Consider the following 14,749-nt stretch of genomic DNA (forward strand, 5'->3'; position numbering starts at 1 on the left):
TTGCTTCGAGAACACTGTCCAACCATCTCGTCCTCTGTCGTCCCCTTCTCCTTGTGCCCTCCATCTTTCCCAACATCAGGGTCTTTTCCAGGGAGTCTTCTCTTCTCATGAGGTGGCCAAAGTATTGGAGTCTCAGCTTCAGGACCTGTCCTTCCAGTGAGCACTCAGGGCTGATTTCCTTAAGAATGGATAAGTTTGATCTTCTTGCAGTCCATGGGACTCTCAAGAGTCTCCTCCAGCACCATAATTCAAAAGCATCAATTCTTCGGCGATCAGCCTTCTTTATGGTCCAGCTCTCACTTCCATACATCACTACTGGGAAAACCATAGCTTTTACTATACGGACCTTTGTTGGCAAGGTGATATCTCTCCTTTTTAAGATGCTGTCTAGGTTTGCCATTGCTTTTCTCCCAAGAAGCAGGCGTCTTTTAATTTTGTGGCTGCTGTCACCAAACCTGCATCTTAGAGTAGCACAATCCTGGAAAGAATTTACCATATGGTGTTTGTTGAATGGGTAATCTCCATCAAATTCCTATTTACGGTGGTACCTCTGGTTGCGAACAGGATCCGTTCTGGAGGCCTGTTCGCAACATGAAAAGAGTGCAACCTGAAGCGCCATATCTGTGCAGGTGCGCGGCATGATTTGGCACTAGTGCACATGCGCGAAGTGCAATTTAGAGCTTCTGCGTATGTGCGAGCGGCAAAACCCGGAAGTAACCCTTTCCGGTACTTCCGGGTTGCTGCGGAACATAACCTGAAAGAACGTAACATGAAGCAAACATAGCTTGAGGTATGACTGTATAAGCAAGCAGAAGCATACCTAGGGGTTGGTGGAAACAGCTCCTGCTGGGGGCGCAAGACCAAGAGGGGCACTAAAATCACTTCTCATACATTAGAATCTTCCTGTGACACCCAGAGCATCCCACAGAAGTAGGGTTGCCATATTGGCAAAAGTGAAAACCTGGACAAAGTTGACCCCTTTATTTTTTGTCCAAAATTGTAGTGGGGGCAAGTTGTTGAGGTTTTTTGGGGGGAACATCTCACAAAACAAAGTCTTTGAGCTTTATTTTTGCAGCAGCATTCGGCATCACAGTTTCTCTCCTTGAACCATTTTGAAAGTCCGAGTCCCAGACGTGTCAGGGAAAACCTCGACATATGCCAGCCCTACGCAGAAGAAATCTGCCAGCATTTCCAGCTGGAAGAGCTACTGCGGCAGGAGTGCATGGAAAGCAGAGAGTAGCAAAGGGCACCCTTTCCAGCCTCAAAGTAGCACATTCACCTGCCTAGGAAACCTTGTCCGCTTCTCAGTTTTTTTTCTGGGTGGGGGGAGCCAATATACCTCCTTGTTTGGGACTGCAATACAGCTCCTTGCCAAGAGTGCAAGGGACCTTAGGTGTGCATCTGTAAGAGGCTGCTAGCTTTGGAGGCAGGTAACTCAGTTCAGAATTCAGTATACCCGAAGGTGCGTCTCCACCCCCATCTTTCTACCCGGACACTGAGGTCCAGCACCTAAGGCCTTCTGGTTGTTCCCTCACTGCACAAAGTGAGGTTACAGGGAACCAGGCAGAGGGCCTTCTCGGTGGTGGCACCTGCCCTGTGGAATGCCCTTCCATCAGATGTCAAGGAAATAAACAACTATCTGACTTTTAGAAGACATCTGAAGGCAGCCCTGCTTAGGGGAGCTTTTAATATCTGATGAATTATTGTATTTTAATATTTTGCTGGAAGCCACCCAGAGTGGCTGGGGAAACCCAGCCAGATGGGCAGGATATGTATGTATGTATGTATGTATGTATGCATGTATAAATAAATAAATAATATTTTTTTTTAAAAAAAGATTATTTTTAGACCATTTTGTTTTGTTTTAGACAGGTGCTTTTGGTTTAGTTTGGTTACATTTTTTAAAAAAGAATTGATGAGCTATGACTTCTGATAAGAAGAGCTGGGCACATTTGTATAGTTTCTGTGCTCACATGTGGTTCAGTGAGAACTGTGATGCACCTGTCTCAAAGGGAGTCTCCCACTGAAGGTGCATCTCATGCATCAGTCGTGGTGGTGGAATGTGCAAATACCATCTATGTGCAGGATCCAGAAGCATCTATAGCAGGCAAACTCGGCCCTCCAGATGTTTTGGGACTACAACTCCCATCATCCCTAGCTAACAGGACCAGTGGTCAGGGATGATGGGAGTTGTAGTCCCAAAACATCTGGAGGGCCGAGTTTGCCTATGCCTGGTCTATAGATTTCACTTACAAATTCTCTTTACTTCCGAACAACATGGAAAGCAGGCCTGAGCTATTCAGCTGGGTATTTCAAAACAGTCACTGATTTCTGCCCACCTTCTTTCTGTTTTCTGCCTTCCCTGAGTTACCTCCCAAATTAATTTACATTACAAAAATACCATTGTAGTTTTAGCATACTATCGAAATGGATCAAAATGACCTGGAGTCAATCTCGAACTTTCTCAGATTGTGTCTCGTATTAAGGAAAGCAAGGCCTAGAAATATATTGGGGCGATTTTACAAATTATTAGTAGAGTCTGACAGTAAAGCGTTTGGGATATACTGTAAATGCTTTCTGGCAGGGGTCTTGTGCGAAGTCATTATATTGTGTCTGGCATGCATGATGGTGCTGATGCACCTTGGCTGTGATATCACCATGATTAAGAAAGAACACCACACTCTGTCTCTGTCTCTCTGCAGTGGTCACTGTATGGTGCCTCAGTGATGTCCCACAAAGTGATGGCAGTGCTCGCAAAAAATACAGTGGGAATGAAAAGACATGGCAGCTCTAGTTAGGCATGAACATCCACAGATGCTCAACATGTTTTCTTGAATGCTCATTCGCACGAAACGGCCCGTCCTTTTGTCAGAATGCTAAAAAGAGGAGACTTGTATCTTGAGCGCTGTGTTTGCTTGATTGCTTTCCTTTTATTTATAGTTCAGGGGGAGGTTTCGACCAAACTGTCCACTTTTTTCAATCTGAACAGAGCATGGGTAGTGAGATGCTTTTTTAAGCAAAGGGCCCGCAACAAAATGTGTGTGTGTCTTCAAAGCTCTCCATTCTCAGGAGGCAGGTGGGATAGCTCTGGGCAGCTGCTCCACCTGAGGAGCAACAATTGGCAGCCCCTGAAGGTGCAGGTTGGGTGGGCTGTCAGCTCGGCTGATCAGTGCATTCAAAACTCTCCTTTATCACCATGTTGGCCTGGGAAGGGATAGCCGAGAGCTCTTGAATCCACAGATCAGGTCAACTGTCAGCCAGCTCCTCTGTGCCTCAGGAGCTCTCCCTTCTAAGCTGGGCACCACCCAGAATGCTCTCCCTGTCCCTTCTCCCTGTTTTTTCTCACCTGCGCAATCACTGCTTTTAATTATATTATGTGTAAATTCCTTTGAGACAGTGTTCAGAAGTCAGTAAATAATTAATTGTAATAATAATAATAGTAATGGTAGTAACAACATATGTGCAGTTTTTGTTTTTCTGTTTCTCTATCTATCTATCTATCTATCTATCTATCTATCTATCTATCTATCATCTATCATCTATATATCATCTATCTATCATCTATCATCTATCTATCTATCTATCATCTATCTATCTATCTATCTATCTATCTATCTATCTATCTATCTATCTATCATCTATCATCTATATCTATCTATCTATCTATCTATCTATCTATCTATCTATCTATCTATCATCTATCTATCTATCTATCTATCTATCTATCTATCTATCTATCATCTATCTATCTATCTATCTATCTATCTATCTATCTATCTATCATCTATCTATCTATCATCTATCTATCTATCTATCTATCTATCTATCTAATCATCTATCTACATACATACACACACACACACACACAGTGTGGTGTAGTGGTTAGAGTGTTGGACGAGGACTTGGGAGACTAGGGATCAAATCCCTGCTCAACCATAGAACACTTGGGCTTTGGACCAGTCACAGTCTATCAGCCTAACTCACTTCTTAGGAGTGTTGTAAGGATAGTATGGGGAGGAATAGAACCAGGTTTGCCCCCTTGAGCTCCTTGTAGGAAAGGTGGGATATAAATGCAATAATACACACATACATACACACATACATATGTACATACATACATACATACACGTGCAACATATCCCTTGGTTCCCCTAAGCGTGGTGATGCCTCCCTCGCTGCTGCTGCTGCTGCTGCTGCTGCTGCTTCTTCTTCTTCTTCTTCTTCTTCTTCTTCTTCTTCTTCTTCTTCTTCTTCTTCTTCCTCTTCCTCTTCCTCTTCCTCTTCCTCTTCCTCTTCCTCTTCCTCTTCTTCTTCAAATTCTATACTGCCCTATACCTGAAGGTCTCAGGACGGTTCACATAAAATATCAAATACATTAAATCAAAACAACAACCCAATAACCTGCCCCCCCTCAAGAGTCAGCATTTTAAAAAAGGGTATAGGATGTAGATCAAGTCAGGCAAGGGCCTGGTTAAAAAGGAACATTTTTGCCTGGTGCTGTTGCCACCTCTCCTGACCTGTTGTGCATGGATGCTTCTGTTTTTGCTACATTATCACTGGTGTGCAAAACTGAACATCAAAAATAAAGGGAATTGTACAGTGGTACCTCGGGTTACATATGCTTCAGGTTACAGACTCCGCTAACCCAGGTTAAGAACTTTGCTTCAGGATGAGAACAGAAATCGTGTTCTGGCGGCGTGGTGGCAGCGGGAGGACCCATTAGCTAAAGTGGTGCTTCGGGTTAAGAACAGTTTCAGGGTAAGAACGGACCTCTGGAACAAATTAACTACTTAACCTGAGGTACCACTGTACTTAATTCGTTCCAGAGGTCCGTTCTTAACCTGAAACTGTTCTTAACCTGAAGCACCACTTTAGCTAATGGGGTCTCCCGCTGCTGCTGGAACACAATTTCTGTTCTCATCCTAAAGCAAAGTTCTTAACCCGAGGTACTATTTCTGGGTTAGCGGAGTCTGTAACCTGAAGCATATGTAACCTGAAGCATATGTAACCCGCGGTACCACTGCATTGTGTTTCCTGGGAAGGGCTGTGGTTCAAAGTGAATGGTTTTTGGACATGTGTTGTTCTTGTTGTTGCTTCCTATTCAGTGAAAGCTGAATCTTTCAGACCTGTTACATTCTAATAAAATTATCAAGCAAACCTTTGAAATTCTTTATAATTGCCTATTCCTTTGTAACCCAACACAACAGAAATATAGTGGGTTATCTGGTCGACCCTACAAAAGCAAGCATACCAACTCAATGAAAACTTTATTATGTAACATTAGAATGGACATTACAATGTGGAAACATTTGAAGATTATGCAGAAACGGAGAAAACTGACCAGTCTAAATAATTAACAGACGTATGTCAAGAAAGACATTGTTCATTTTAACAAACTGACATCTAATTTTAGCTATGTGAAATTACAGAATTGTCTTTACTGGACTTTATCTGTACCATTTTCCTCAAGAAGACAGGTAAAGGGAAAACTGTAAAAATATTAAATTATGCTGGCATATCTTCACCTGAGACAGGGTTATATCTTAATGTCAGGCCAGCTGAGCCAGGAATTAGTTTGGGGAACTGGGGAACTGCTGTATCCTAAGCTGTTCATCCCACATATCTTGTCCCTTATTTGTTATTCTTTGAATTTTAAGCTTTTTTGTCAGTTGTTTTGAGATTTTTTGTTGCTGTGAAAAGCAACAAATAAATTATTATTAATAATAATGAACTGATGAAGTGAACTCTAGTTCAGGAAAGGTTATGTGATGGCCTGGGACTCAGGCTCGGACTCGGAACCAGAGAACACTCAGTCTTCACCGGATCCTTTGCCTCAGGCATCATCTGAACCAAGTCTGGGGCCTGATCCTGAAGAGTCCCAGTCTGCACAGGTTCCCCGGCAACAAACACCAGCTGGGCCGAATCAGGGGCCTGAGCCTGCCCTGGCTCCAGATGCGGGGATTACCTCGTTGCCTTCAGCTGGGCCATCACTTACAGCTGCTTCACTACCGGTTTGGTCAGGGGAGGCTGAGGCAGCCCCTGGGTCTAGTAACCCACTGAAGTCTCCCGAGCTGCAGAGACTAAGGTCTGAGAGGAGAGACCTGAGTACTCACAGGAGGAGTGCTTGCCTTTGGGTGAAACAGGGAGGTGAGTCACCAGGGGATCAGGACCGGCCACTACCCCGACAAAGATAGAAGGCTGTTGGACCCCACCCCAGGTTGCGGGAGCTGTATGCTAGATTCTGCCTGTGATCCTGTACCTGTCCTGGCCTGGTTTCCTGCCTTGGCCCTGTCAGACTGACTCCCAGTGGAAACTTCGGATTCTGGACCAGACCTGGACCCCGTCTCACGGGTTACCCCTGGGCCCAGCACAGGTTATTCCATAGTCTCTGAGTTGCTACAAAACACTTGGTTGTTTTTAAATCAAGATGTATATCATAAGTAAGGTTGGGAAACAAATTCATTAAATTCATATATGGGGCTATGTAACTTGCACTTCATGAATTGAAATGCAGCTTTCCTTTGAAATTAGAGCTTTTCTCGGTTTTGTGATGCAACTTGCCAACCCAAAATTGCAACCCAGAAATATGTACAAAAATGTATTATATTGGGGAGAATGGCTTGATGTGTGTATATTAGGCAAAATTGCATACTATGTATATTGGGGAAAACACAGACAAAAATGCATAGCATTTTTACTTTTTTTCTTTTACCTGCAAATGGATACCACAATGGGATAAACTGAACAATGAGAAGCAGAGAGAAAATGAAATCGACAGATTTGTCCATCTCTGATCATAAGATGCACACCACCTCTTTGGTTTGGGAGAGGCATCTGAAGAGGGCAGGGCTTGGGTCTCCATCTGTTTTTGGACTACAGTTCCCATCTTCCCTGACCGCTGGTCCTGCTATCTAGGGATTGTGCATGTTGTAGTCCAAAAACAGTTGGAGATCCAAGTTTGGGAAACCCTGTTCTAGGGGATCCCAAAGTTGATTTAATGGCAACTAGTATTCAAAGATTATAGGAAGAAATGGGTGGGAAGTTTTAGAGAAGAGCAAACTCTCTTGCAGACAAAAGGTAAACATCATATTCACTTGAATTTTAGAATATTATCCTTGACATTCTCCGGATTTTGCCTTGCCTTTCTCAACTTCTTTTTCTTTCTTCAGGAAGTTGCTTATGTGCTTGATTCTGAGAAGTGCTGAGCACCCACAAATACTTGTCATTCAGTGGGAGTTGCGGGTGCCCAGCTCCTCTGAAGATCTGGCTGGTCCACCATCGAATTGATTCCTGTTTACCTGTCATTTCTCTCCTTCTTTGCAAGAAGTTGAAGTTATTTATTTTCTCCTTTTACAATGAATATTACAGAAAAAATGCTACAACACTGAATAATCAGAGAATACACTGTATGGCTAAGATCAGAATTAAATATCACCACAGAAATCCACAGGTCCATACAGGGATGAGCAGCATCACATATATTCAGGTTGTGTCCTATATTATATGTCAAGCCATCTTTGCTTGTTTGTGTTTTCATTTCCCCCCTGTGTTTGGAGGAGGAGGAGGGTGAAATCTTAATCTCTTCCATCAGGCCTTTTGAAATGACAGGCAAGCTTTCTTCTCCATGATGAGGTATAGAAATAGGGCATAGATCAGACATCCTTCCTCAAAAGCCTGCATTCTTGTCATCCTGAATCAAACCTTGTCTGGTTGATGCATTCAGAAGAGCACAAAGTAACCACCAATTAATATGACTACATGCAGCCCTGCTCCTTGTGGATATTATCAAGCTAAATAATGCACAGTCCTGAATTTGTTAACCATCATAAACTCCCTTGGATCAATACACTTCAGCGACTTGTGAATATTTAGTCTCCTGGGAATGACCTTACCAGACTTTGCCAGGTTAGACTAATGTGAATGGATAATCTCGAAAGGTAACTCATGTTGCATATTGATGTTTTCAATTGTTATTCTCCTGCAGTCCCGACATACTCCTGGGATTTTTGGATTGCTGGAAGTCATGTTAGTGGACAATTACCAAGTGATTATTTTTAACCTAGTACAAGTTGAGTAAATACAGTGGACTGTTTTATGCTGGTCTTAACTTGTACCTGTTTTTCTCTCTGTTTCCAGATGTCTACTGTGTTTGTTGTTGGCTCTCAAACTGACAGTATACACTGCAGTTCTTACAGTCAGGCCGTTGCTATGTCATTCCTCAAATATCTGTGCTATAAGGATTTGATGGGGCCAGGTTACACTTCAGTTTATACACCAGTTATGCCAATAGTGGTCTTTATAATTTTAAATATGCTAAAGATAGCATTAAAACAGCACAATCCCAACTTGGTTAGCAGCACAAGGTTTTTACATATGGATGTGAGTGTGTAAAGCACTTGTGGTGAGAGAGAGAGAGAGAGAGAGAGAGAGAGAGAGAGAGAGAAAGGAAGGAAGGAAGGAAGGAAGGAAGGAAGGAAGGAAGGAAGGAAGGAAGGAAGGAAGGAAGGAAGGAAGGAAGGAAGGAAGGAAGGAAGGAAGAAGGTGATAGCTGGAAGGAAGGTTGGAAGTGAGAGGTGGGTCAACTAAGTAATATATTGAGTTAACAACCAGAAATTTTAGCTGGTGTTTTAGAGAGAGAGAAAGCGAGTGGGAGTATGGTGTGGTGATTAGTGTGTTGGACTAAGACCTGGGAGGACAGGGTTCAAATCTCCACCAAGTCATAAAGTTTGATTTGGTAGTCTGTCACAATCTCTCAGCCTAACCAGCCTCACAGGTGCTGTGAGAATAAAAATGGAGCAGGGAAACTATGTACAGTGGTACCTCGGGTTACATACACTTCAGGTTACATACGCTTCAGGTTACAGATTCCGCTAACCCAGAAATAGTACCTCGGGTTAAGAACTTTGCTTCGGGATGAGAACAGAAATCGTGCAGCGGCGGCACAGTGGCAGCAGGAGGCCCCATTAGCTAAAGTGGTGCTTCAGGTTAAGAACAGTTTCAGGTTAAGAACGGAGCCCTGGAATGAATTAAGTACTTAACCCTAGGTACCACTGATATTTCGTGCTTTGCGCATGCGCAGATGCACCACTGTGGGTTGCGGCTGCTGCGGGTTGCGAACATGCATCCCGCATGCATCACGTTTGCAACCCGAGCGTCCACTGTATAAGGGTCTGGTGACTTCTGTTTCAGTGTATCTGAAGAAGTGTGCATGCACACGAAAGCTTATACCCAGAACAAACTTAGTTGGTCTCTAAGGTGCTACTGGACAATTTATTTATTTATATTTATTTATTTCAATCTGCTGGAGTGATGCTGCTTAGAGTGGTCAGGCAGATAATACAAATTGTGCAGGCACTGTGGAGAGTGCCTGCCATGTTATGGACACTAGCCAATAGCTGCCTTTGGCATTCAACCTATTTATGCACAGTTGCAACAGAAGCATGTATATGTGTGTGTGAGAGAGGGGGACAGGGAGAGATGCTTTGGGTGCTGGAAAATTCCCTTGCATTTGAAGTGCTAACTGGGGGAAAGTGTTCTGGATCTCATTTCCTGGAGCCACTGAGTCAGTAATGACTGTGCATTCGCTGCACGATAACACACTCATCTGGAAAAGCCCTGGGTCATGCAATCTGCAATAATTATGCACACAGGACCAACCAGGTTGTTATACTCGAATTAGCTGCTGCAATATTGTGTTTCAATCTAGCCTGTGCATCTGCAAGATAGATCACATGTGGGGAAGATTAAATTTAGGTGGTCAGGACTTTCCTCGCTTATGATTCATTGCCATGATAAATGTAGTTATGTTCTACAGCAGAGTGGATTTAATCGGAGGATCTTACAATTATCCAAGATTCATTAGTTTAATGTAACATGCTGATAAAATTAGCATACAAAGTGGGTATTCACAAAGTGGAGAAACCAATTAACTCATGAGAAATTGGAGAAAGTTACTTTGTGATTCTGAATCAATGAGGTCTGCTTCTTGTTTTGCAGCACACGAAAAACATGCACTGCAAAAATGATAAGAGTATTTAGCTGGTGCATGGGGGCGGGGGATTCCTAAGAGGAGATTCCTGTGTGCCCAATTCTGCACTAAACTGTAAATGCAGAGAAAAATGAATACTAATATTTTTGTGGGCTTCTGCTTTGCCAGCTGCACGACTGCTATTGATCCTTACATGTTTATCTCATTGTTCCTCTGTGGAGCTGAGAGTGATGTCTGTGATTCCGCTCCATCCATTTTGTCCTTACAATCCTATGAAGTTGGAAGAGAATGGCTGGCCCAAGCTCCAAATATGAGTGTGGGTTCGAATCCTTCAGTCATTGCCTTTGGTGCATGCTGGAGGAGACAACTCTGGAGCAGCTCACTCTGGGAAATGTCAATAGTAGAAACAGATATATGATAGATTCATTCCCCTTCAAGCAACCTATACTCACCCGCCTGATGTGCAGAAAGCGAACTCTGTGTGTGTTTCTCTGTTTCCATCTCTCTCTCTCTCTCTCTCTCTCTCTCTCTCTCTCTCTCTCTCCCTCTCCCTCTCCCTCTCCCTCTCCCTCTCTCTCCCCCCCTCCCTCCTAGAATTCGAGGTTATACAATAAAGCTGCATGTGGGAAGATTCAGGGCACACAAAAGGAAGTACTTCACACAGCACATAGTTAAAATATGGAATTCATTATCGCAAGATGCAATGATGGCCACCAACTTGGATGGCTTCAAAGGGGATTAAACAAATTCAAGGAAGAAAAGGCTTTCCATGGCTATGTGTTTGTTTGCTTGTTTGTTTGTTTGTAAGTTTAAAATATTTATAACGTCTCCATCATAGAGATCTCAGCATGTGCCATAATACAATCTAAAACAATAATTCCAATAAAATACATGAGAGAGCATATTAAAAACAATAAATAGCATTAAGATGTGAGGCAGCTATCTGTTTAACCTGAACCATCAACCTGAACCAACCTGAACCACCAACAGGTGCCTGAGAAATCAGCTATGTTTTCAACCAGCAGCAAAACAATAAAAGGAGGCAGTTTCACTTCAGAGGTGTGGGCGATCGACACCCAGGGTGCCACCATGAAGGTCCTTTCCCACATCACCACATAATTTATGCCTCCCAGAAGCAAGGAACTAAGGAGAGCCTTCAGAAGATCTCAAGCCCAGACAGGACAATATAGGCAGAGGTGCTCCTTCAGTTATCTAGGTCCATGGCATCTGTTTTGGCCACTGTCAGAACAGAATGCATGACTGTATAGGCTAAAAAGTAGGACACAAATTCTGAAGAACCCACCTTCACCTGTGTGGTCTGGAACAATTGCCCTTGTTGTCTCATGGCTGCTAAACAAGTTCTGTCTTTTGCTCTACCTCCACACAAAGTTATCTGAGAACAAGCAAAAGGCTTTGGCGAATCTCTGTACTGGAAGCTGGTAAATTGTTGAACATAGTGGAGAAAGGAGAAACGATGGCCTTGAAATCCTTCTGCATTCCAGAGTTTTGCTCACCTAATGCAAAACAAAGGGAATGGCATTTCCAGTGTGGTCCCAGGGAAAAGAAGCACATTTGAGGACTAAGTCATAGGCTTGGTGACATCAGGCCTGGTGATGCCTTGAAAGTCAAAATCTGGTATGTCAGTTGGAGTATGACCCGCTGGCAATGGAGGAACCCAGCAGCACAGAGACGGAGGTAAAGACTTGGGCTGCATATGCGAAACTGCCCTGAGAGCTATGGGTATAGAACAGTATATAAATTTAATGAATAACAACAACAACAACACACACTGTTCCTTTAAAGCACCCTCGGCCAAGAATTGTGGGAATTGTAGTTTGCAGAGGGTGCTTGGATTTGTGTGGTAAACTACAGTTCCCATGATTCACTGGGGACATGTGCTTTAAGTGTATGGTGTGCATGTAGCCGTGAAGGCCTGGAAAAGGGAGTAAAAACAGGGAACCTGTTTCCTCCTATTTGCTAAGGGGAAAATGGAAGCTTATGAATGATGAGCGAGTTTGTTTTAGAAAGCACTTTTCTTGCTTGGCAGCTCCCTCTGCCCTTCTGTCCAGAAAGATAGCAACAATAGGAATGTGGGAAGTAGCCTTATGCTGAGTCAGAACACTGGTCCATGTAGCTCAGTATTGTCAGAAATGAGTGACAGCTGCTCTCAAGGCTTTCAGATGGGGAACATTTCCAGCCACACCTGGCAGTTCCATGGATGGAAGTTTGGACTGTGTCCATGCGAAGTTTGGTTGTACTTTTCCAACTGCTGTGGCAGGACAATGTACTACTCCTGGGCACTGCTCATTTAGGTGATTTGTTGTATGTCCATATTGATGAGCAGCAGTTACCATGGACAGACATGATAAGTGGTTGGGCCCACCTGCACCTTTAGAAGAAGCCACCAGGCACAGAGGTGCACTGGATTAGTTGAAAGCCTTGAGCTTATACTGGCTGCCCTGAGGCCCTAAGAATGAGCAGTGAAACCTGTGTTTTGCCATCAAAACCTGAGGTCTGGCAACTCAAATAGTATGAGGTATTTCCCCAGATGTCTTGGCCTCACTTAATGGCTTCAGTTAAATGGCCAAACTAAACAGCGAGGATCCCATAGCTCAGACTAACCACTGCAGCTTATTGCTACTTCTAGGAGACAGTGTATGCAGTGAGAACCAAACCCCAATAGCACAATGTTACAAATAAATCTGCTCTTTTGACACAGTCCCCATTCTGTCTAGAGGCAAGCCATACTTACACATCTCTTGTGTTACTCTTTCTGATTTTCAGTTATTGTTGTATACATTGTAAAGTCCAAGAATTGTAATAATTAATAATAATAATAATAATTAATAATAATACACCACCCATCTGACTGGGTTGCCCCAGCCACTCTGGGCATATACAGAAACACAATGAAACATCAAACATTAAAAACTTCCCTATACAAGACTGTCCTATAATATACCTCTCTGCCCTAAGTTAGATAGCACTTTCTTAAGTAAGATGCTGCGTGAGTGACCATTCACAAAGTAGCATTGATGATAACATAAACATCCTGACATCGGGAGCTAATTAGCACTAGTGCAATGAAAACACAGTTATTTCTAATATTGGTACAGGTAAAAGAACTGAACTACTTAATAAGTGTTAATTCAGAAGTTTCGCACTGGACTGTCACTTCAATTTTTGTTTATTAAGAATAGCAACAGAATATCTTGAGAGGTTGAAATGTTCTACTGATCTCTGAATATTGCCCTTTCTGTTCTCAGATTTGTGCCCATTTATTTGTTTGCATAGAGGCTGACCTGTATGTCCTATGTAGAATGCCAAAGGACATTCCTTTTTAGTCTTATACCATAATAAATTTGTAAGTCTTTAAGATGCCACAAGATCCCCAATACAACATGTGCTCACTCTAACACATGGAACAACTGACTCTAGGATTCTTTCTTTGCTTGGTGTTTGATGTAATATGCTTTGGCTCACAAAAATATTAGTCTTTAAGGTCTACCTCTCCTTTAAATCATAACCAGTGAAGTACTGTTTTGGGGGGACAGGGGGGAGGCAGGTGTGGGGGACTCCCTGGTCCTGAATGGGGCAACTGTGCCTCTGAAGGACTAGGTGCACAGCCTGGAAGTCTTTTTGGACTCACAGCTGTCCATGGAGGCACAGGTGAATTCTGTGTCCAGAGCAGCTGTCTATCAGCTCCATCTGGTACGCAGGCTAAGACCCTACCTGCCCGCAGACTGTCTCTCCAGAGTGGTGCATGCTCTAGTTATCTCCTGCTTGGACTACTGCAACGCACTCTATGTGGGGCTACCTTTGAAGGTGACCCGGAAACTGCAACTAATCCAGAATGTGGCAGCTAGACTGGTGACTGGGAGTGGCCCCTGAGACCATATAACACCAGTCCTGAAAGACATACATTGGCTCCCAGTACGTTTCCGAGCACAATTCAAAGTGTTGGTGCTGACCTTTAAACCCCTAAATGGCCTCAGCCCAGTATACCTGAAGGAGCGGTTCCATCCCCATCGTTCAGCCTCAGGTCCAGCTCCGAGGGCCTTCTGGTGGTTCCCTCACTGCGAGAGGTGAGGTTACAGGGAAATAGGCAGAGGGCCTTCTTGGTAGTGGTACTTGCCCTGTGGAATGCCCTCCCATCAGATGTCAAGGAAATAAACAACTATCTGACTTTTAGAAGATATCTGAAGGCAGCCCTGTTTAGGGAAATTTTTAATGTTTGAAGTTTTATTCTGCTTTTAATGTTTTGTTGAAAGCCTCCCAGAGTGGCTGGGGAAACCCAACCAGATGGGCGGGGTAGAAATAAATAATAATAATAATAATAATAATAATAATAATAACAACAACAACAACAACAACAACAACAACAACAACAACAACAATACTTGTTTGTAATTGTTGGGCCCACCACTTGTTGTTGTTTTGCCTATGATAGGGTACATTTCCCCACTTCCCCTTGCTATCCTCGAACAGCTGTTTTCCAGATACAGTTGTGTGTTGTGTGTGATTGCATCCCATCTGCAAGTGCCAATGTAGCAAATGATGGTTGTGACTGCTGCAAAAATTTGTTTGTGTTGCTTTTTGCCTTATGTATGCTTGTATTTAAAATGGCTTCCTTTTTTTAAAAAAAAGAAAACTGTTTCATGTGCATGTCTCCCTTTTAAGTAATATAGCCATAGCACAGCATACTTCCTTAACAATAAAACCTTTCAGGCTCACGGAGGAAGTAAGACACTCCAGGGTGCA

General features: G+C 43.2%; 1 long non-coding RNA gene across 4 annotated transcripts in view; it reads left to right on the top strand.

The window, feature by feature from the left end:
• Positions 1-14,749, top strand: part of LOC309369993 — a 250,309-nt gene that overhangs the window by 94,387 nt on the left and 141,173 nt on the right. The gene's annotated exons all lie outside the window — the stretch shown is intronic.

The sequence above is a fragment of the Podarcis melisellensis genome (genome assembly GCF_964234715.1).
Source record: "Podarcis melisellensis genome assembly, chromosome: 5".
In the NCBI taxonomy this organism is placed as follows: domain Eukaryota; kingdom Metazoa; phylum Chordata; class Lepidosauria; order Squamata; family Lacertidae; genus Podarcis; species Podarcis melisellensis.